A 24,779-nucleotide genomic window follows, 5' to 3' on the forward strand; every position below is an offset into this window, starting at 1 on the left:
TGGGAAACCTGCATAAAGTAATTCTGCTGGATATAGAAGTAGAATGGTTGTTTCAAGGAAAAGCAGTATGGAATTGTTTGAGTTGCTATCTCAAACTGGCTGCTTTTTTCGTGAAGCGCCATTTTTACTTGAAAGAATAACCGACAGACCTACAGATACTGGTAACAAATGTGATATTTTTGATAGTGTAGAATTGTAGAATGAAATGTATCAACATTTATAAGGTCTGTCTGTGTGTCTCTGAAATAACACTTTCTAAATGACTAGTGCATGATATTACAAAATCATGCATGGGAAAACATTCTATTGAAAAAGCAAGATAGATGAATGAATCTTAATATAACTGAATGTTAAAAGTTCATTGATATGGTTTCAGATTCCATGTTGCCTCTACCCTATAAAAAATTATCACTTGAGTTTTAGTATAGTATCAAAGAGGAATATCCAAAATTATCTGAAAAGGCTATATAAAAATACCCTCCTCTTCTTTCCAAATTTTCTTTATATATTTTAATGTGAGCAACATACTGCAACAGATTGAATACAAAAGCATACATATGAGACGCCAGCTGTGTTCAATTAAGCCAGATATTAGAGAAATTTCCAAAACTTTAACAATGCCACTCTTTCCACTATTTTTTGTGTTTGGAAACTATAGCTATTTTTCATAGAAATATTATCTATGTTAGTCTGTAATAGGTTTATTATTTTAAAATGAATTGATATGTAAATTATTTTTCAGTTTTTAATTTCTGATACAAATACTAACAGATATAACCTGTATAAACAAAAACTCTTTGTAGTCCTTGATTTTTAAAGATACAGAAGGGTCCTGAGAGCAAAAAGTTTGAGAACTGCTGGTGTAAAAAGCCTTTGGCATAAGAATCCTTTTGGTATTTAAAAAGAAAAATTTTTTGGCCCTGGCCGGTTGGCTCAGTGGTAGAATGTCGGCCTGGCGTGCAGAAGTCCTGGGTTCGATTCCCAGCCAGGGCACACAGGAGAAGCACCCATCTGCTTCTCCACCCCTCCCCCTTTCCTTCCTCTCTGTCTCTCTCTTCCCCTCCCGCAGCGGGGCTCTGTTGGAGCAAAGATGGCCCGGGCGCTGGGGATGGCTCCTTGGCCTCTGCCCCAGGCGCTAGAGTGGCTCTGGTCGCAACAGAGCAACGCCCCGGAGGGGCAGAGCATCGCCCCCTGGTGGGCAGAGCGTTGACCCCTGGTGGGTGTGCCCGGTGGATCCCGGTCGGGCGCATGCGGGAGTCTGTCTGACTGTCTCTCCCCGTTTCCAGCTTCAGAAAAGTACAAAAAAAAAGAAAAAAAAGAAAAATGTTTTTAAGTGAGAGGAGGGGAGATAGACTCCTGCATATGCCCTGACCGGGATCTATCCGGCAACCCTCATCTAAGGCTGATGATCGAATCAACCAAGCTATTCTCAGCACCTGAGACCAGTGCTTGGACCACCCAAGCTATCCTCAGCGCCCAGGATGTCATGGAACCAGTCGAGCCACTGGTTGCAAGAGAGGAAGAGAGACAGAAGGGGGAGCGGAAGGGGAAGAGAAGCAGATGGTCACTTCTCCTGTGTGCCCTGACCAGGAATTGAACCTGGAACGTCCACACACACCAAGCCAATGCTCTATCATCTACTGAGCTTCCTGGCCAGGGCCGTTATTTGTTTTTTTAAAAAAAGATTCTATGATTCTGCCCCAGAGAGTCTGATTTAATATATCTGTAGTCATTTTGACGGGCAGCTGGACGTTCTGGTGCAAATGATCCTTGGTTTGAAAACTGCAGTCTTTAGATTAGTGAACTCACATCCACAGGGTTTAGAAATCATTATTGTTGGCCTGACCTGTGGTGGCGCAGTGGATAAAGCGTCGACCTGAAAATGCTGAGGTCGCTGGTTCGAAACCCTGGGCTTGCCTGGTCAAGGCACATATGGGAGTTGATGCTTCCTGCTCCTCCCCCCTTCTCTTTCTTCTCTCTCTCTCTCCCCCTCTCTCTCTCCTTTCTAAAATGAATAAATAAAAAAAAATTAAAAAAAAAAAAGAAATCATTATTGTTTTGGAGGTAAAGGTGAATGGTAGAGTAGACGTGTAATCTACCAAGGAAAAATGCTTTGGAGATTTATGTTTATCTGTTACACTTCGTGGTGTTCATGAACCTGAATATTGATCAAGGGTGGATTATAACTATCAAAACAATCATCACTTTACCAAATTAATGTTCAGTCTTTTTTTTTTTTATAAGCTAGCTATGAACTTGTTAAGACAGTTTCTGACTGTTTGGATTAATTTCTAAAGACAATTTAAGAATTGTCTTTAAATAGACCATTCTGGTAAAGAATTATCTTTAAATTCTCTAAGTAGTGCTCTTTATAATAGTGTTAACTTTCATTTATTACATATAAAATAGGTAAAGCTCTCATTTTCCTTCTTATAATTGTTTATATAACAAATTCAAAGAGAATTTCACTTGTCAGAGATCTTACAGCAGAGAGAAGGTTTAAAAACAGATAACTTGACCCCACTAGCCTGGAAGTTTGAGGACTCCAAGTTTGTGTTGGGCTTTACTCTTATCTGCATGGTCACTTAACATTTGTGTCCTTATGTGTAACCTGGAAATAACCACCTACTTGATAGGATTGTTACATTATATTGGCCAGTTGAGGGTTCTCTTCAGTTGAGTGGTTGACTGGGAAATCCAATGTCAATTCATGCCTCAGGCTAGGTTCTCCATGGGTGTGATTTTTATTTATTTATTTTAATTTATTGATTCGAGATGGGGGAAGGGAGGGAGAGAAAGAGAGGAAGAAGCCTGACCTGTGGTGGCGCAGTGGGATAAAGCGTCTACCTGGAACATTGAGGTCGCCTGTTCGATACCCTGGGCTTGCCTGGTCAAGGCACATGTGGGAGTTGATGCTTCCTGCTCCTCCCCTTTCTCTCTCTCTCTCCTCTCTGAAAATTGAATAAATAAAATCTTTAAATAAATAAATTCCTTTAAAAAAAAAAGAAAAAGAGAGGAAGAGAAACCTTGGTTTGTTGTTCCACTTATTTATGCATTCATTGGTTGATTCTTGTATGTGCTCTGACCAGGGATTGAAAACCACAACCTTGGCGTAGAGGGAAGAAGCATCTTTTCATGTGCTTTTTTTTTTTTTTTTTGCCATCTCTAGGTCTTCCTTGGTGAGGTGCCTGGTCAACTTACTATTATTTATTATTATTTGAGAGAGAGAGAGAAAGGGGGAGAGAGAAAAGCATCAACGTGTTCAGTTTAGTTGTCCATTTCTTGCTTCTCACAATATGCCCTGACTGGCAATTGGAGGGGTCATGCCATGACCAAGGCTCAAACCGGTGACCTCAGGTTCGAGTGAGTGCCCTCAGGATCAAGCCGGTGACCCTAACCTATGGAGGGTGATTAGTGACTCTCTGGAGGGTGATCAGGTCTTCCTTCTGCCCAGTAGGGCAGAACCTCAGCTAGCTACCCTTGCCCAGTGTTGGGCAGATAAAATATATTATGCTCACTTTGTTAAAGATGGCACTGTCCACGTGGAAGCCCATCACCCAGGTGATATTAATGTGTGTTGGGGGCGGGCTGTGGGCAAGCAGGATTCTTGTAGCCTGGGGCTTGGTTTTAGGACTAAGCCTTTTCCAGCCTTTTTGCTGTGGGGTGGTGCAATGCCATCATGCCTCAGATAAGTAACTTTGTATTAGAGGCTTCCCTATTTTGTATATTGGATTAAAGGTTTTGATTTCTGCACTATAAAATGGGGGCAGACCAGGAGCTTGCTCTCTCTGTCGGTTCCTGAGACTAGCATTAGAGAGAAGAGCAGAGGAAGCAGCCAAGATGGTGGAGTGCTGAGTGAGAAGCCAGTTTGTGCAGAGTTTGTGCAGGGAGAAGGAAGGAGATGGGGAACAGAGGAGATTAAGTCTGGTGAGCTAGAAACCTTTGATTCTAGGAAACTCGTTTAAGTCAGTAGCTTTGTGAGCACTGAATTGAGTGGGTTTTGGAGCCCAGTGTGTGTTTTTACTTGCCTGCCGGGTACAAGCTAGGATTAAAGATGATGGCCCACCAGTTCTCGGCTCCTTTGTTTCTTTACTGACTGTCCGAATCCAGTGCGAACTGCTGTGATAGTGGCCCTGGCTACTGGCTTTACACCCGGTATACCTTACTGTGCTTCAGACACGCCCCCGTTCCCTTTCCTCCTTTACCTGAATCTTGATAGGAATTCCCCTTTCTGCTCTGTGAGACATACACACGGGAAAATTCCCAGTGCGCACTCAGCAGGTGCATCTACAAGACAGTTTGGGGGCTTCCCAGTGGGGTACCCAGTCTGCCAAATGTGGGTGCCTCTCTTCCTTGCTTCCCTGCCAGTGCACCAAAACCTGTAGCAGGAAGCGGCCCGACGAAGGATAGACACTCAGATAACTTTATTAGAGGAAAAGAGAATTTATTAAAAGCCGATGGAGCATATGGGATTAGTAGCTCCAAAGACATGTACTCCCTGAAGTTGATTTTCTTACAGGTTATATCCCTTTAAGTTTACAGTATCTAAGCAATGGGCGTGTGATTTGTTTAAGGTTTCCTAGGACTCAAGGAGAGGGGAGGGAAAGTTTCAGTGGGGTCAGCAAGGGGGAAGAGGTTTCCAGATCACTGGTCATAGTTACATAGAGATCCTGCTATTCTTGCTTTGTATTGTAAGTGACTCTAAGCACCCATTTAGAGAACTATAGGATAGAGTTAATTTATTGCTGGCTGACTTGGTTACCCCTACTGGCTCCATTCCCTTGTATTCTTTTCGTTTCTTCCTTCTCAGGGAAGAGGGGGCCTGTCCCTCCTTCCTCATTGGTGTCCTCAGGATTAAGCCGGTGACGCTGGGCTCGAACTGGCAACCGTGATACTCCAGGGTAGTGCTCTGTCCACTGTGCCACTGGTTAAGGCAGTCAGATTATTATTTTTTAAATTGAGTTGTTTGTTTTCTTATTTTTGAGAGGGTTTTAGAGCTCTCTATATTTTGGATAAATTTAATTTTTCTTCTTTACAACCTTTAAGACTGTCATTAAATTCTGTCAGAGGTCAAGCTCATTCAGAAACAAACTTTAGGATGCTTGTAGTTAGTGTACCAGGGAAAGGAAATGAAGCCTTTACCTTTTCCTTCACTAAATTTAATACTCCAACTTTCCTGGATCTAGATAGGACTGGCCAGAGGGCCATAGTCCAGAGTACAGACATAGATACTGGTCTTTATGTTTAAATCCCTCTGTCCTTGCAGATAATGTGCTGGATGGTGTATTGATCCCTCCTTAAGGCCTGAACATTGCTGAGCCTAGGTGGATTGGAATAGTGGTGGAGAAATACTGAAAATTTGTAAATCTTTTGAGGGAGGAAAATCACTATTTCTAGAGGTCATTCTTCTTGGACGCTTTGAAATCACTTTTTGGGGTCAGATTAAGGGACAAAATGAAAGACAGTTTCCAGGGGATCCTGACAGCCTCTGAGGAGATGAATCCTAGAAGAAAAGTAACAAGAGTGACTTGAATGCCTTTGTGGACTTCTTTGTGGCTTTATCTTGGGGTTCAGAAATATTAACCTAATTAAAGGAAGAAATGTGATTTCTGCATTACCAAACTGAATAGATGCCACCACTCTGTCACCATTTTGTTCATCCTTTAGTGGTAGTAGACACAGTTGAACACCTCTTTTTGTCTTAAGACACTCTCTTCTTTTGGCTTCTGTGACTGCTGGTTTTTCTTCAGTTCCATTGTTCTTTCTATTGGGCCTTTCCTAGTTCATCCTCTACTGAAACACTAATGTCAGAGTGCCTCAGGCCTCTAGTTGGGGCTCTCTTTTCTTCTCTTTTTCTGTATTCCTCCCTACATTATCTTATCTGATACTTTGGCTTTAATTATTATCTCCATCTTGATGACTATCAAACGTGTACCTCCATCCAAGCTTCTCTAGGCTTCCAAAACCTGTATCCTGCTGTTTCCTTGACATTTCCCTTTGGACAGCCTGTAGTTGCCTCCTGTGTGTCTTATTCAAAACATAACTCTTACACTTTCTCACCACAGGCTTGTGCCATTCTCCCCAACTTTCCCTTTCTAAGTAAATGGCATCACCCCACTGTGCAAGTAAAAAAATCTAGGAATATCCTTAATTGCCCTGTTCTCTCGTATCTCTGCTTCTCTTCAAGTTATCAGCAAGTCCTATTGGTCTGCCTTTCAAGTTTTCTTAAATTCCTTTAATTGTCACGTCCTGGTTTCTGTTCCCACTCTGGTAGACTAGATACCTTAAAAACCTTCCTGAATAAAACACCAAGAAGTTTTAGGTAAACTGAGCTCTTAAGAAAGTTAGGGTAATCTTCAGAGGCAAAAATCAAATTGGACCTTACCAAAAAAGGGGAGAGAAGCCAGCCTGTAATGGGGATGGGGTGGAGGGTTGGGGGAGATGCACCTAGGTCTGTTACCAAGGATTGGAAGTTAACAGCCACTCTAGGGAGGAGACATAGTCCTGGCCTTGGTCTCGGTAAGGAGTTGGAACTGGCAGATCTCCTAAAAGAATCCCTAAGCATAGGCCCGTTTTAAGATTTAAATTTACATGATCTTTTTGGTCTTGGAAACTCCAAGCTGAGATTTTAAAGTCAAAAGATCTGTTTTCCAGAACAAAGAATTACTTCCTCTAAGGTGCCTTTTACCTGATTATTTAAAGTATGCCAGCCTGACCTCAGTCACTCACTATCCTCTCATCTTTACTGCTCTTGTCACCAGTGTTAATCACCTTCCTCATTTACTTGTCTGTATTCTTCCATGGCTAGGAGGGCAGACACCTATCTGTCCTGTTCATCACTCTAGGTACCTTGCCCTTGGTTCCAAATTGCGTACTTTTTTTTTTTTTAAATGAATGAATGGGCACATGAGTGGAGTTTGGAGATTCCTTCTGAGATGTTACCCAATATATATTTTTGTATTTTAATATTAAGCATTTCACTTTAAAACATAATTTTAATTTTTATCAAGTAAAACATACAAATAATTTAGAAATTGAAGAATACTGAAATCTTTTGTCCCATTTCTCCTTCTACATACTGTTTCCCAGAGACAGTCACTTTCAGAGCATTTAGCTTTTTCTTCTGGTATTTATGTCCTTGATTTAAGTAATAAGCTTATACTGTACTACCACTGCTACCACTACTATTATTTAGCAAGAGAGAGAGACAGGAAGGGAGGGATGAGAAGCATCAAATCTTAGTTGTGGCACCTTAGTTGTTCATTGATTGCTTAGTTGTGCTTTGACTGGGGGGCTCAAGCCCAGCCAGTGACCCCTCGCTCAAGCAGGCAAACCCTTGCTCAAGCTAGCGAGCCTGCACTCAAGCCGGTGTCCTCAGGGTTTCAAACCTGGGGCATCCCCTATGCCACCACTGGTCGAGCTCTTTTTTTTTTATTAATCTTTTTAGTTTTTACATGAGTTGATTTGAGACAAACTGATGACATGTGCCAGGATGCAAGATGTCAGGTGCTCCCCTACTATTCTTGCTATATCAAATTTTAAATGTCTTGACTTTCTGTCATCATTGATGAAGATTTATGTTTTTAAACCACTACTGTACCTTCCCATACATACCTCATACCTCATAATATAAGCATCATAATTTTTAAACTTTTGTTAAACCACTAATCATACATTTTATTTCTACTAAACAAATGTGTTGTTCACTGATGAGCCGTGTAGAGTACTCTGATTATGTTTCCATTCGCATATAAATATTTGTGTTTTTTTCCTGGACCTAATATTTTATTAAAAACTTTTTTTCCTTATTTCTATTGCTAACTTTCCCAAAGGTTCCAGCAGGTTTCTGACATGCCTCGTTGTTTACTTCAAATACTTAATTAAACACATTCACAATCTCTGCATTATCCCCCCCCCTCCCCCCGCCTGCTGCAGTTGGAATCTCCTTTTACCATTCTGCTATGTTGGATTCCCCTTTCTGTGGTCCTACGTCTTCCTCTTTCTGGCTTTATCGCTTCATGTGCTGAAGCTCATATTCTAGTATCACGCTATCAAGAAAAGGTGCATGGGAAGTGCATTTTTTGAGTTGCCACATGTCTGAAATATCTTTATTCTCTCTTCATGCTTGAATGAGGTGGGCAGTGAATCATTTGCTCATCATTTTGAAGGCGTTTTTGTCCCAATTGGCTTAGTACCTGTCAGTGTTTGTGTTCCAAAGTCTGATGCTATTCTGATTTTCAATCCTCACCAAGAGACCTGGTTCTTTTCTCTGGAAGCTTGCATAACTTTTTATTCCCACTGTTCTGAAATTTCACAGGATGTGCCTTAGTGTGGGTCTACCTTCATTCATTGGATTGGTTACTACATAGATGGGTCCTTTTCAAGCTGGAAAGGGAAATTATTTCTTTGCCAATTCCCATCTTACCATTTTCCCGGAAACTGTATATTCACTTTGTCATTTACCGGAAATTTGCATGAATTATTGTACCTATTAGCTATTGCTTAATGAAGATCAGCTTATGCCATTATATTAGCTTCTTAAGGTATTTAAGTCTTCTCTATACTAAAAGTATGTTACAGGTATTTTTTAAGATTTTTAAAATTTTTATTCACTTATGCAACAAATGTTTGAGCATCCTCTAGGTCAGGGGTCCCCAAACTACCGCCCGAGGGCCGCATGCAGCCCCCTGAGGTCATTTATCCGGCCCCGCCGCACCTCTTTCATTGGTGGTCAGTGAGAGAGCGACACAAAGCATGGCGTAGCTCACGCACATACTACTTCCGGTGACGCGGGACGCACGTGTCACGGCTCTGGAAGCGCGTCATATCACTTATTACGGCTAGCAGTGACAAATATGGAACTGGATATTGACCATCTCATTAGCCAAAAGCAGGCCTATAGTTCCCATTGAAATACTGGTCAGTTTGATTTAAATTTACTTGTACTTTATTTTAAATATTGTGTTTGTTCCCATTTTGTTTACTTTAAAATAAGGTATGTGCAGTGTGCATAGGGATTTGTTCATAGTGTTTTTTATAGTCTGGCCCTCCAACAGTCTGAGGGACAGTGAACTGGCCCCCTGTGTAAAAAGTTTGGGGACCCCTGCTCTAGGTGCTAGGGAAGTAGCATTGAACAGAATAAAGTCTTTGGTCATTTTTTTTTTTTTTTTTTGTATTTCTCTGAAGCCAGAAACTGGGAGGCAGTCAGACAGACTCCCGCATGCGCCCGATTGGGATCCACCCGGCACGCCCACGGGGGGGGGGGGGGAATGCTCTGCCCATCCCGGGCGTCGCTCTGTCAGGACCAGAGCCACTCTAGCGCCTGGGGCAGAAGCCAAGGAGCCATCCCCAGCGCCCGGGCCATCTTTTGCTCCAGTGGAGCCTTGGCTGCGGGAGGGGAAGAGAGAGACAGAGAGGAAGGAGAGGGGGAGAGGTGGAGAAGCAGATGGGCGCCTCTCCTGTGTGCCCTGGCCGGGAATTGAACCTGGGACTTCCGCACGCCAGGCCGACACTCTACCACTGAGCCAACCGGCCAGGGCTAAAGTCTTTGTTCTTATGGAGCTTACATCCATCCCTATCAGGTGGTGGTGGAAGGAGATAAACAAATACAAATATATAACATATTGGAGGGTGATCAATACTGTGAAGAAAAATTCAGCAACGGTATATGTACTATTTTGGATAGATTAGTGTTGAGGGACATTTGTGCAGAGACCTGAGAAGTGAGGCATTGAGCCATGTAGCTATCTGGCAGGGGTATCAACCTTTTTATACCTACCGCCCACTTTTGTATCTCTGTTAGTAGTAAAATTTTCTAACTACCCACCGCTTCCACAGTAATGATTTATAAAGTAGGGAAGTCACTTTACTTTATAAAATTTATAAAGCAGAGTTACAGCAAGTTAAAGCAAATAATAATTACTTACCAAGTACTTTATGTCAGATTTTCGCTAAGTTTGACACAATAAATCTTTATAAAACAACTTACTATAGTTAAATCTATCTTTTTATTTATACTTTGGTTGCTCCGCTACCTCCCACCAGGAAAGCTGGAATGCCCTCTAGTGCGCGGTCGGGACCAGGTTGACTACCACTGCTAGCTGGGAAAGAGCTTTCTAGGCAAGGAACAGAAATACAAAAGGCCTGGGGCAGAAATGCCCATGGTGTGCTTCAGAAGCAGAAAGGAGACAGGTGTGAGCAAAGGGGACAGCAGTGGGAGAGCAGGTGAAAGAGGCAAAGAGGATTATCTAGTGGGCCCTGGTCGCAGTTTGGATTTGTTTCCAAGCAGGTTTAAGCAGAGGAATAAAATGGTCTGACTTCAATTTTGAAAGGACGTGTAGTGTGGAGACTGCAGTGGAGGGGGAGGGGGACAGGGTGAGAGCATCACAGCAAGCTGGGAGTTGAAGGCAGTAATATTGGTCTGAGATGATGGTGGCTTGGTTTCAGATTGCAGCAGTGGAGTTGGTGAGAAATGCTCACATTCTAGATCAATTTTGAGGACAGAGCCAACAGAATTTGTTAATGGATTGGATGTTGTGGCGGGGGGGAGGAGGAAGAAGAGAGATTGGAGTCAGGGTTTATTTTCAAGGTTTTTAGCCTCAGCACATGCAAGAACGGAGCTGTCATTTGCTAAAATGGGGAAGATTAAAGGGGAAGTTGGCTGGGAGAGGTTTTTAATGAAGGGGTTAGTGTGTGGTACATTAAATTTGAGATGCTTGTTAAACATCCAAGTGGAGATATTGAGTAGGCCGTTAGATATAGGATTCTGGAGTTCATGAGAGAGGATACGGCTGGAGATATAAATTTGGGGATTGTTAGTATAGGGTTATTTGGAAGGAGTGGGACTGGATGAACTATTTAGAAAGTGAGAACATAGAGAAAAAGTAGGCTTACTGTTAAAATACATTTAACAGACTGACCAGGCAGTGGCTCAGTGGATAGATTATTGGCCTGGGAAGCTGAGGACCCAGGTTCGAAACCCCAAGGTCACTGGCTTGAGCATGGGCTCACCTGGCTTGAGGGTGCGCTCACCAGCTTGAGCGCGATGTTACTGGCTAAGGCATAGGATCATAGACATGACCCCATGGTCTCTGGTTTGAACCCAAAGGTCACGGGCTCAGCTGGATTGCCCTGGTCAAGACACATATGAGAAAGCAATCAATAAACAACTAGTGTTACGCAACTATGAGTTGAAGCTTCTTTATCTCTCTCCCTTCCTGTCTGTCTGTTCTTCTCTATCTTTTTCTTTCTCTCTCCTTTTTTTAGCGAGAGAAAAAAATTTTCTGGGGCCTCAGGTGGGAAGACTTGAACATCTTAGGGCAGTCATTGCTGCTTCATTCACAAATGGTGGCTGAGCTGGGATGAGACCAAATGCCTTCACGTAGCCTCTCCTTCTGCCTTGGGCTTCTTACATAATGTTGGCTGGGCTCTGGAGAATGAGCCTTCCAAGGGAATTAGGTGGAAGCAGCATAGCCTTGGAAGTTGCTTGTGGATAATTCTGTCATACTCTGTTGGTTGAACAGTCAATGGGTTTAGCCAGGTTCAAGAGGAAGGGACAAAGATCTCTTCTTTCAATGGGACAAGTACCAATGAATTTGAGGTCAAGTTTTCCAACCACCACAAATGCTCTTTGAATTTGAGGTCCTGCCCCCAATCCATATTTACTTTGAAGAAAGGAGTTCTAACACAGGATCCATGAATATGGACTCTTAGCCCCCATTATAAACTGCTTCGTGCTAAGCAACCAGAATTACCTTAATATCTCTTATAGGGAAAGGGACCTAAATAAATTTGAGAAATGGCTCTTTCTACCCTGTCCTGGTAGCTCAGTTGGTTAGAGCATCATTCTGATATGCCAAGGTTGTGGGTTTGATCTCCTGTCAGGACACATACAAGAATGAATCAATGAATGTATAAATAAGTGAAACAACAAATCAATTTCTCTCTCTCTTTTTTCCTTCCTTTCTGTCTTAAATTAATAATAAGTGCCTGACCTGTGGTGGTGCCCTGGATAAAGCATTGACCTGGAATGCTGAGGTCGTCGGTTCAAAACCCTAGGCTGGCCTGGTCAAGGCACATATGGGAGTTGAAGCTTCCTGCTCATCCCCCTGCCTTTCTCTCTCTCTCTCTCTCCCTCCGTCCCCCCCCCTCACACACACACACACACACACCCACACCACACACACACACTCATTCTCTTTCATTTTCTCTCTCCCCCAGCCTCTCTAAAATAAATAAATAAAATTTTTAACAAATAAAATTAATAATAAAAATGATAAAGATTCTTCCTTCTCTTCAAAAAGTATTGAATTATATGGTGGATTTGTAATGTTGAGGCTCAAAAATATCAGTTTCCTTTCTCTGCTTCATTTCAGTTTCCTTTCTTAAATGACTATTAATAACTTACACGGGCATTCTTGATCAGTGGATACTTTTATGACTTCTTTTAAAAACTTAAAAAAGTTTTTTATTTATTGATTTTAGAGAAAGAAGAAGGGAGAAAGAGACAGACAGAAACATCGATCTGTGTCTGTATGATCCCTGACCAGGGATCGAACTGGCAACCATTGCATATTGTGATAATAACCAACCAACCGAGCTATGTGGCCAGGGATATGACTCTTACTTGGGCTTCGGCCAAAGATAACAGGCTTTTCCCAGCAACTTGCCCTTCTCCTCCCTTCAGTTGACTTCAAGCCTGGAAATTGTGACATGATGATTTGCTTGCCCAACCTACAGTTGTTTCTCAAAGGCTTTTCAGCCTGCCTCTGATTCCTGTGAGAGTGGTTCCATCAGCATCCACAGCTTGTTGGAAGGATGCTTCACTTCTCTCCAGGAAAACTTCCAAGTTCTAGGTAGCCAGTCACCCCAGGTAGAACTCACCTTGTTTTTCTAGATGCGGAAGCCATTAGGAGTACCATGCTTTTCAGTACTGTAGCCATCAGTGACTGTTCAGTAGAAACTTTTGCAGTAGAGGTGGTATTTATGTGCATGTGCAAATGTGAGTAAAGTATAAAGGAAATGTTTGTTTGGTGTCTCAAGTCTAATATCCAGTTGCAAGCTCTAAATCTGCGGGATACAGGAGGGTTGCCCGCAGAGAGCTTCTCCTCAAATGGAGAAGATGGAATTCAAATAAGAGCAAGCCTCAGCTGCATATGTAAGAACTGCAGGCATTCAGAGTTAAAGCAGGGATTGGACCAGAGGTGAGTTAGGGAAAGCCTAACGCTGGCAGGAAGGGGACATATAATGCCACCAAGGGGAAAAACATTTTAGGCAAAAATATCTGTGAGAAAGGAACAACGTCTGGGAGGGTGGGGTGGGGTAAGAGGGAGATAAGTTGACCTGATGGAAGACAGGACATTTCTGAAAGTCATCTTGAGGCCGGAGAGAGGAGCTGGCGTTGGCCTACGTTGGCTGAGGAGTCGGAGAGCCTTAGGCTAGGATAAATATTTTGCAGGGGACAATGAGAAATTTGTTATGTTTTTGAGTTGGGGAGCACTGTGAGTTTACTGTTACTGAAAGGTCACTGCAGGATCATCTTTGAATTTTTCAAAAAGCAAAACTGAGAGGTTGGTCTGCTTCTCAAAAAAACTTACTGGATGCAGTGTCCTCGTCTGGGAGAATCTAGCTTTTCAATATAATTGTAATTAATGCCAGTGGTTTATTGATTCAAGACATATTTTTGAGCGCCTGTTATGAGCCAGGCATTCTACTGGATGCTGGGGGTGAGAGGGAAGACACATAGTGAGCAAAAGCCAGGTTTCTACCTGTCCTCATGGAGCCGGCAGTCCTGCAGAGTGGCTACAAGTGCAAGTTACAGAGTCACAGTGCTTGGGTCTAAGTGGTGACAGAAAGGAGAGCATGTGCAGGGCCTGCGGAGGGAGGCCTGAGTGTTCAGCAGCTGAGAAAAAGAGCCAAGTGAGTTCCAGGAGCTCAGCCAGCAGGTTGGTGCCAAGGCCAGGTGTTTGTGAACACCTGTGTACTGTGTGCCAGCTGTGCCCAAAGTGCTTTGTGTATGTTAACTCTAATTCTAACAATGACCCTGGGAGGTACGTCCTGTTTTCTCCCCCTTTTTACAGATGAGGGGACTGAGGCACAAAGAAGCAAAATAACTGGCACTTGCCCACATACGTCTAAGTGGTGGAGCCAGGACTCAAGTCTGGGCACTGGGGCTCCGGGATCCATGCTCTAAGCGCAGCACTCTTCTGACTTAATGTTATCCGTTTTGTTTCTCATCCTAAGAACAATGCAAGGTCATCAGTGGGGTTTTAAGTGGGGGAGTAGCAAGATCAAGTCTACGTCTTGAAAAGGTCTCTCTACAGTGTGGAGAATGGACTGGAGGGAGGCAAGCATAGGTGGGGAGACGGTTCACAGCTCTTGTGGCCGAGCTGCAGTGTGGCTCCGAGATTTCTGGCTGATTTTCTTTTTTTTTTTTTTTTTTTTTTAATTTTTTTATTTATTTATTTTAGAGAGGAGAGGGAGAGACAGAGAGAGAGAAGGGGGGAGGAGCTAGAAGCATCAACTCCCATATGTGCCTTGACCAGGCAAGCCCAGGGTTTCGAACCGGTGACCTCAGCATTTCCAGGTCAACCCTTTATCCACTGCACCACCACAGGTTAGGCACTGGCTGATTTTCTTTGACTCCTTTTCTTGGGGAAGGTGGGGTTTATGTGGTAACCTTATGTCTTAAGGGAATGGAACCTGATCATAATTTATAGACCGAATAGTCTTTAGATTCCATCCAGCCCAGTTGCTCTCCCAGTATCAGTTACTGCAGTGACATTTCTCCAGACAAGCACTGCACTTAACCTCCATTTGAATACCAAACACAGTAGGAACCTGGGAGTTTGTCCCTTACTCCTCACTTTCTCTGAGTCTTCTTTGCCCTTCAACCAGTCACCAAGCCCCACGACATCTTCCTTGTTAATATTTCTGGAAGATGTCCGCTTGAAAACATTTCTGAGGTTGCCATCTAAGTTCAGGCCACCCATGTCTCCCCTTGATTATTTAATTCAAGTTCTTGTACTCCATACACCCTGACTGTCTCTCCCTGACTGTGTTTGTTTTTTAGTGTGCCATGTGATACAATTAGAATATCATTTTAGATAATGGGCCATTTTCAGTGGGACTAATAGATCCTTTACTTGTAACACTATATATATATCTATTAAAATACCATAAGGTCACATTACTTGGTATCATGGTTGACTCATGGGTTACTTTTTTTTCTTCTGGTTTTTGTTTTTTAATTTAGAAAATTAAATTTAACAGGGTGACATTAATCAACAGAAGTACATAGATTTTGGGTAAACATCTCACATCATTTGGACAGTCGATTATGTTGTATATCCATCACCCAAAGTCAAATCACCCTCTGTCACCTTATGTTTGTATCCCTCTTTAATATCCTTTTCCCAACCCTCTCCCCCCATGGGTTACTTTTCAGTGAAACCTCCCACTCTAGCAAAATGGCTAAGAGCAGGAATTCTGGCCTGACCAGGTGGTGGTGCAGTGCGTAGAGCGTCAACCTGGGATTCTGAGGACCAGCTTGAGCATGGGATCATAACCATGATTCCATGGTTGCTGGCTTCAGCCCAAAGATTGCTGGATTGAAGCCCAAGGTCTCTGACTTGAGCGCAAGGTTGCTGGTTTGACTAAGGGGTCACTGGCATATATGAGAAACAATCAATGAACAACTACAGTGATGCAACTATGAATTGATGTTTCTCATCTCTCTCCCTTCATGTGTCTCTCTCTAGAGAAAAAAAAAAGGTCTGACCAGGCGATGGCACAGTAGACCCAGGTTTGAAACCCTAAGGTTGCCAGTTTGAGCGCGGGCTCATCTGGTTTGAGCAAAGCTTACCAGCTTGGACCCAAGGTTGCTGGCTTGAGCAAGGGGTTACTCGGTCTGCTGCAGCCCCATGGTCAAGGCACATATGAGTGAGCAATCAATGAACAACTAAGGTGCCACAATGAAGAATTGATGCTTCTCATCTCTCTCCCTTTCTATCTGTCTGTCCCTATCTGTCCCTCTCTGTTTCTGTCTCTGTCACAAAAAACAGGAATTCTGAAAACAAACTACTGTATTTGGGTTAGGATACCAGCTCCTTGCCTTTACTACCTGTATGACCTTGGGTTATTCACTTAAAATTCTGTACTTTGGTTTCCTCCTCTGTAAAATGGAGATAAAAATAACATCTCATAGAATTGTTGTGAAGATGAAATAAGTACCATATTTCCCCATGTATAAGACGTACCCATGTATAAGATGCACCTTAATTTTGGGGGCCAAAATTTGAAAAAAAATGTGTTACATAAAGTTATTGAACTCAAGTTTTATTTATCATAAAATTCATACAACTCCTCATCATTGTCAAAACTCCATCCATTAGCTTGTCCTCATCTGTATCTGATGACAAATCACTGTCTTCAACAATGAGCGCAAAAACAAGTGCGAAAAAGCGGGAAAAGCAAGTAAGAAATCTACAACCACTGTATAAGATGCACTCAGTTTTTAGACCACAAATTTTTTGAAAAAGGGTACATCTTATACATGGGAAATACAGTAAATAAATATATATCAAGTACTTAAAACAGTGTCTGGCACATAGTACTATATAAATATTAGCCATATAGCTGTTTGGATTGCTAATATCTTTTTCTCTCTTTTTTTTTTTTTTTTTTTTTTTTTTTTAGTGAGAGAGACAGAGAGAGGGACAGATGGGGCAGACAGGCAGGAAAGGGAAAGGGATGAGAAGCATCAATTCTTAGTTAGGGCACCTTAGTTATTCATTGATTTCTCTCTCATCTGTGCCTAGATGGGGAGGGGGGGGACTCCAGCCAAGCCAGTGACCCCTTGCTCAAGCCAGCGACCTTGGGCTCAAGCCAGTGACCATGGAGGCATATCTATGATACCACACTCAAGCCAGCAACCCCACGGTCAAGCCTGCACTCAAGCCAGATGAGCCCATGCTCAAGCCAGATGAGCCCATGCTCAAGCCAGATGAGCCCACGCTCAAGCCAGCGACCTCAGGGTTTTGAACCTGGGTCCTCTGCATCCCAGTCCAATGCTCTGTTCACTGTACCACCGCCTGATCAGGCTATCTTTTTCTTTCATTTAGATATCACTTAGTGTTTTTACCTTTAGTTTTTTTAGAACCTGGAGCTATCCTTAGGTGAACAAGAATGGAGATACTTAAAAATTTTAATGGAATTTTTTAGAGAGAGAAGGGAAGGGAGAGAGAGATACACAGATATCAACCCATTTTTTCACCCATTTATATACCCATTGGTTAACCCTTGCATGTTCAGTTCCAAACCAGGGAATTGAACCCACAATCCTGGCACATTGGGGCGATGCTCTAACCAACTGAGTGAGTATCCTGCCAGGACAGGAATGAAGATACACCGCTCACAAAAATTAGGGGATATTTTACCACCTCATATTCATTTTGAAATATCCCCTAATTTTTGTGAGCGGTGTATTTGATTTGGGAACCACCTAACCCACTTGCCCTCCCCTTGTCCCCTTTCATACACACACCAAATTACAATCACAGCAATACTAACTTCCTTCCTATGCCACTGCCCCACCCAGGCAATGAGGAAATTATTTAGCATAAGAAATGTTGATGAAAGGGATGCCGTGTCGGGAAGGAACAATACAGCAGTAAGGTACACCCAGAACCTTACTGTATAGGAGGGATGCTGTACATCCACTGTTTTTTCTACTTTTAAAACAATCCTTAAAAGAGGGGTACTTCCCCATTGTACTGAAGAGGAAGCCTGTTCAGTGGTCAAGTAATGTTTCCCAAACAAATAGCTGCTAAGTGGCAGTCAGAGTTTACACCCAGGCCAGCCAGTGCGCAGGCTCTCGTTACCCTGACCACATGCCCCACTGCTCTGGAACACTGAGTGGAAGTGTCACAAAGTGAGGTGGCCATGTGATACACAGAGTTGGTCTGTTTTGTGGTTTTTATATAGAGTGAGACCAGTTCTCAGGAAGCTTTAACCATAAACTGTGCACGTGGTAATTGACAAAGCATGTTTTGCTGTGTTACTTTCAATCTAGAGAGAATTATGTTAGGCTCTTGCTTCTTTAGTGTGAAGTGTTTGTGATCAAACATAGTTCTATCCCAAGTGAAGTATGGAGAATATATATCAGTTAGTTTTTTTTTTAAATTTCTTAACACTATTAGATTTGAAATAATAAGAAGTCTTGGTAATTCATAGTTCCCAGAATCTTTTTCTCCAAAACAGCTGCGTGAGCAGTACTAGATTTGGAGTAACTCTTGGTTTTGTTTTTAAAACCCTGGCTGTCCTTCGAGGTTCAGAGCACTAGGTTTTTTGTCTTGTTTTGCTTTTCACATTCCTGGTAGTCTCCGCCTCTTAAAGTTTAACTCTAAGTCTGATACATTTTGTTTTCTTTATTTCTGGATCTACCTTATTATCATTATTTCTAATATGGTAGATGGATTTTATTCAGGATGAATCTGGATATCCATTAGATAACTATGCAAAGGTAGTGCTAGTGGTAAGATTTGGAAGGGAAAAATCAAGTGCTTGGCACAGATGCTTTAACTCTTCCCAGATGAATTAAAGTGAGATAAGACCTGGCCGGTTGGCTCGTGGTAGAGCGTCAGCCTGGCGTGCAGAAGTCCCGGGTTCGATTCCCGGCCAGGGCACACAGGAGAGGCGCCCATCTGCTTCTCCACCCCTCCCCCTCTCCTTCCTCTCTGTCTCTCTCTTCCCCTCCCGCAGCTGAGGCTCCATTGGAGCAAAAGATGGCCCGGGCGCTGGGGATGGCTCCTTGGCCTCTGCCCCAGGCACTAGAGTGGCTCTGGTCGCGGTAGAGCGACGTCCCAGATGGGCAGAGCATCACCCCCTGGTCGGTGTGCCAGGTGGATGCGGGAGTCTGTCTGACTGCCTCCCTGTTTCCAGCTTCAGAAAAATACCAAAAAAAAAAAAAAAGTGAGATAAGAATGAGGGAAGTAAGGGAAGTAGAGTTTTTGGGGTTTCAAGTGCTACAGAGTGTCATTAAAAACTGTTTCCTTATTTCTCTAAGCTCTACTCCGATTTTATTTATTGATTTTTGGAGAAGGAGGGAGAGAGAGAGAGAGATAGAAAGGGAGAGTGAGAAAGTGGAGGGACAAGCAGGAAGCATCTACTCATAGTTGCTTCTTGTCTGTGCCTTGACCAGGCAAGCCCAGGGATTCGAACTGGCAACCTCAGAGTTCCAGGTCAACACTTTACTCACTGTGCCACCACAGGTCAGGCTGTACTTCTTTATAGATTAAATTTGCAGGATGAGTAAGGAACTCTAATTCAACTTCTCTTATCTCTCTATGTCCATTTTAGCAAGGAACAGTTGGTTTCTAACTTCAAAGCAAATCCTATTATTAATAATTGAATATACTTGAATATTACAGTAAGTATAGTTCAGATTGGGCACTCAAGTGTGAACATTTTGTCTTTCTAGGAAATAAAAATTAGATTTAAATATAGACTTCTTAATCGTAAAGGCAAACATCAAATCTTAAACCTTATAAAGGTACTACCTGACCTATGGTGGCGCAGTGGCTGAAGCATCGACCTGGAATGCTGAGGTTACCGGTTTGAAATCCTGGCTTCCCTGGTCAAGGGATATATAGGAGTTGATGCTTCCTGTTCCTCCCCCTTTCTCTCTCACTCTTTTTCTCTCCTCTCTAAAATGAATAAATAAAATCTTAAATAAAACACTTTATAAAGATTTGTAAGATGCCTGACCTGTGGTGGCGCAGTGGATAAAGCATCGACCTGGAAATGCTGAGGTCGCCGGTTCGAAACCCTGGGCTTGCCTGGTCAAGGCACATATGGGAGTTGATGCTTCCAGCTCCTCCCCTGTCTCTCTCTCTCCTCTCTCTCTCTCTCTCTCTCTCTCTCTCTTCTCTCTAAAATGAATAAATAAAATAAAAATTAAAAAAAGATGATATATTAAAAAAAAAGATTTGTAAGCAATGAAATTCTATGTTTATTATATACAATTGTACTTTTTTGTGTGTGAGAGATGGGTAGGGGGGCAGACAGTGCCAGACAGACAGGAAGGGAGAGAGATGAGAAGCATCAGTTCTTTGTTGAGGCACCTTTAGTTGTTCATTGATTATTTTCTCATATGTGCCTTGACGGGGGTGGGGGATTGGGGGGGCTCCAGCAGAGTGAATGACCCTTGCTCAAGTCAACAACCTTGGGCTCAAGCCAGTGACCTTTGGGCTCAAGCCAGCGACCATGGGGTCATGTCTATGATCTCATGCTCAAGCTGGTGACCCCATGCTCAAGCTGGTGAGCCTGTGCTCAAGCTGAATGAGCCCCTGCTCAAGCCTTGTAACCTTGGGGTTTCGAACCTGGGTCCTCAGTATTGCAGGCCAATGCTCTATCCACTGTGCAACTTCCTGGTCAGGCCAGTTGTACTTATTTTTTTAATTATCTGTTATTAATTTGAAATTCAAAGTCTTACTGTCAAGGATAATTATGAATTGTTAAGTTAACAATGGTCAGATAAAGCTCTAACATTTAAATGTGGACTCCCTGTCATTTATTACACCTTTAATCCTACAGTGAAAAATTCGTAAAGGTTTAGTGTCTTTGACTGGCATTAATTGCCTTTTACTTTTTCTCCTCTCTAATTTACTTTAAAGAGTTTGCAGCTACCTCATACAATTTTTGGAATGTGATGTGAAAATTAATAAATTGGAGCTTGCCAATATAAGTAAATTCAGGATTATATTGAAAACACTACTAAAGAGCAACTAATTGTGTTATGGACTTTAAATAGAAATCCCTTTTTACAGAAAAACATTTACTATATAATAAGCTTTAAATGAAAATACAAAGCTATAAAAATACAATGACCTGAATTTTTAAAAAGAAATAAGCCTAACAGGTAGAGCATCAGCCTGGGAAGCTGAGGACCTAGGTTCGAAACCCCAAGGCTGCCAGCTTGAGCACAGGATCTCTGGCTTGAGCATGGGATCATAGATATAACCCCATGGTCGCTGGCTTGAGCCCAAGGTCGCTGGCTTGTGCAATGGGTCACTGGCTCGACTTGAGCCCGCCAGTCAAGACACATATGAGAAGCAATCAATGAACAGCTAAGGTGCAGCAACTATGAATTGATGCTTCTCATCTCCCTTCCTTCCCATCTCTCTCTCAAAAGAAAAATAAAGAAATTTAAAAACTATATATACATTCTTGAGATAGAATAAAAGGAATTAGATCAATATGACAGTTGTAATTCTAGATAGTGGGATGGTAGGATATGGGTGACTTTATCTTTTGGGTTTTACCCCCCAAAATTTCCACTGTGAACATTATTTTATAATCTTTTAAAAATATTTTCTTAAAAGGACTGGTTTCGCCTGACGTGTTGTGGCGCAGTGGATAAAGCCTCAACTTGGAACACTGAGGCCACCAGTTCAAAACCGTGGGCTTGCCTGGTCAAGGCACTTATGGGAGTTGATGCTTCCTGCTCCTCCCCCCTTGTGTCTCCCTTCTCTCTCTTTCTCTCTCCTCTCTCTCGAATGAATGAATAAATAAATAAATAAATTTTTATTCATTTTTTAGAGAGGAGAGGGAGAGACAGAGAGAGGGAGACAGAGAGGAGAGACAGAGAGAGAGAAAGGGGGGAGGAGCTGGAAGCATCAACTCCCTATGTGCCTTGAGCAGGCAAGCCCAGGGTTTCGAACCGGTGACCTCAGCATTTCCAGGTCGACGCTTTAGCCACTGCGCCATCACAGATCAGGCAAATTAATTAATTTAAAAAAAAAGGACTGGTTTCTATAGAAATTAGTGCAAGTATATTCCCATGTTACTTTATACTTCGATTGCTTTAGCCACTTAACTTTTCCTGACAGCAAAGAGGAGCTTAGTGTAAGCAACAGGTAAAATACAAGTATGCTCTATTTAAGATATTGGTATTTCTAATATAGAATATGGGCAACACCCAAAGAAAACTTCCCTGACACATTGGAAGGTGGAACAGAGATTGTCTTCAGATCGCTGTCTGTTCTGGATGTGCCTGGTTTTCCTCCCTGTCCTCACGGTCTCCCCTCCCGCCGCGCCCCTGTTGTAAACCCACTGCTGCGTGGATGTGAAGTACAAGTCTTATCTTCCAAGTTTTATGAAATGATGTAATGAAACCCTTTGGTAAGTGGTCCTGGCTTGTGTTTCTCAACTTGCCTTTGATTATTTTAGATCGAAGTATGTAAATGAGAACTGGGACTTGGGACAAACATTTTTAGTGATCTTTACAGTAATAAGTTCCCCATTAGACAATAGTTTGTTTGCCTTATGACTTGTTGGTAAATTTATCCCCAAGGGGTTGAGAAATTCCTGTTTTGAAAAGTCCAGAAGGTCTTTGGTGACTCATTGTTTTCTTTTTCTTTTTCTTTTCTCTTCACTTGTAGAAAATAGTATCACACTTTCCTTCATATACTAACATTTACTCTCTTCTCACCTAAATTTAGTGAACACCTTGAGAGAAGTGAGCCCTGTGTCGTGCCCTAAGCCACCCACTGTGTGGAATGAATTGACTTCTCTCCTCTGCACCCGGAATCTGCTTGGCACTTAAATTGTGCAAATCACTTTCTGTGTTCTGGGGTTTAGTGAAAGTGGTATTTAAATCACAGGCTTAGAATTATTCCATAGATAAGAAATACTTTTGTTAGAATTTAGTGGGGTTCTTTAGATTAATTTGTAATTTGAAAAACCGAAATTGAGATTGTGAAATAAAGTGGGCTTAAAAAAAATTTTTTTTTTCCAGTAAAACAATTACCACAAAGCTAGTTGGCAATGGTTTTCCTAGACAATTTGGCCAGTGATCTCTTACAGATACATTCTTCTTATGAAGAGCATTTGGTTTGATTGTCCTGTGGCCCTTGTTGGTTAAATAGGGTTTGTAGCTAAGCAGACAATAGGGTGGTCTGACTCTTTGCCCATGTCCTCCTTGAAAACGCTACCTGCTCTTTGGCTTTAATTTACAGTAATTAAAAAAATATATAATATATATATGTATATATGGTATCTATTACAGTATTGCCTACAGTGATTAGACTAAGTAGAATGTAACATGAGTCATTTTTGGTGCTTTGATTTTATGGAAAATAACTGTTAGCTGGTTTCTGGTTTAAGAAATAGCACAATTACTGTATGGTTTACTGAAACTCCAACTAAAATCAAAACAACAACAAAACCCCTCTGAGTTATTGGACAGTTTTCAACAACTTGTAATTTGTTAATGGTACATTAGTTTGGAAAAGCAAGTATTCTTGCATGACCCCATTGTTAATCTGTAATTGATCAGGTATAATTGGGATGCTGCTTTATGGCTTTACCTTGAACTTCAGGGAGCAGACTGATGGCTCTATGTTTGTATTCAAGATAAGCAGTTTATAACACTGGGGTATGTTTTGAGAAGTAGATGTCTCTTTCTTTAAATCCTGTGTTAGAAGAACCATAGCTTTTTGGTTACGTAAGAGCAGCAGTGTCCAATACAAGTAGAATGCAAGTCACATATGTAATGTTAAAGTTGTTAGTAGCTTTATTTAAAGAAGTATAAAGAAATGGGTGAAATTCATTTTAAAAGGCGAAAGATTTATGCGATCTGAAGAGAAACCAGAGTATGGGTGAAGTTCATTTTAATAATATATTTCAGTTTACCTAGTATATTCAAAATGTCATTTCAATATTAATGGAATATTTTACCTTTTTTTTATTAAATTCAAATTTCAATGTGTATTTGACACTTAAAGCATATCTCAGTTTGAACCAGCTGCATTTCAAGTGTTCAATAGCCACATGTGGGTAGTGGCTAGCATATTTCAATACGGCAGGTCTAGAGTTTCATTATATTCGCATTGCAGTATAATCTACATAAATTGGCATATTATAGATTTCTATGCAGATCAGTTCCTGGGACACATAAGGCAGATCCTAATGTTTTGTAGCCTGTGAGGCAGATTTTAACTTAGCTCTAATGCAAATATTGAAAGAGTTCTATTAAGCTTTGATTTCTTGTTAGAGTAATACATACCATGGTTACAGTGCTTCAGCATGTCGCAGGTAGTCTGCTCTGAGAAATAAATAAATCAAGAAGTCCAACTGAGTGTATGTGTTTGTATGTATTCAGTCTTTCATTAAATGTTCTCACTATTCCAGAGAACCAGCTCAGTATTCTTTGATCTGTACACACCTTAGCCTTTGGCTATTGCTTGCAGTTTTGTTGTTTTGTTTTGTTTTTACAACTTCTTAAGACTACTACTTACTTGGTCTGTGTTGCTGTTGAGAAAGAGGGCTAGAGGTGGTTAGCGGGTTGGTTTCTCACCCCTGCACCCCTGGGGTATTTATTCATTAACCGGTGGACAGTGGACAGGCCTGGTATTTAGCTTCTCTTCTCTCATCCAAGACTGAGAAAGTCATAGACAAAATTACTTTTTGTTGAATAGGAGACTCTCAGGCAAATTAATGCTCATACTCTTAAACCTGTAGTCTTGTCCTCACTCAACAGTCCCACCCCACATTTTGGTCTTAGTTCAGGTTTACTGTGTATGCCATCTAGTTCACTTAAAAGGGGTGTTGGGTGGAAAGGAAGGAACTGACACCTGTTGAGCATCTGTTGTAAGCTAGGCACTGAGCTGGGTGCCTTAGAAATAGTATCTCAGTTGCCCTGAGGGGTGGGAATTATGTTCTCCATTTAATAGATGAAGTGGAATTCTGGAAGTAATTTTTCAACCTCACATAGCTCTGGT

At 41.9% G+C, this 24,779-nt stretch overlaps 1 protein-coding gene across 4 annotated transcripts in view; it reads left to right on the top strand.

Moving 5' to 3' along the window:
* The window catches only part of STAT3 (signal transducer and activator of transcription 3), a 68,732-nt gene that overhangs the window by 13,348 nt on the left and 30,605 nt on the right, over nt 1–24,779 (top strand). The gene's annotated exons all lie outside the window — the stretch shown is intronic.

The sequence above is a fragment of the Saccopteryx bilineata genome, chromosome 2 (genome assembly GCF_036850765.1).
Source record: "Saccopteryx bilineata isolate mSacBil1 chromosome 2, mSacBil1_pri_phased_curated, whole genome shotgun sequence".
In the NCBI taxonomy this organism is placed as follows: domain Eukaryota; kingdom Metazoa; phylum Chordata; class Mammalia; order Chiroptera; family Emballonuridae; genus Saccopteryx; species Saccopteryx bilineata.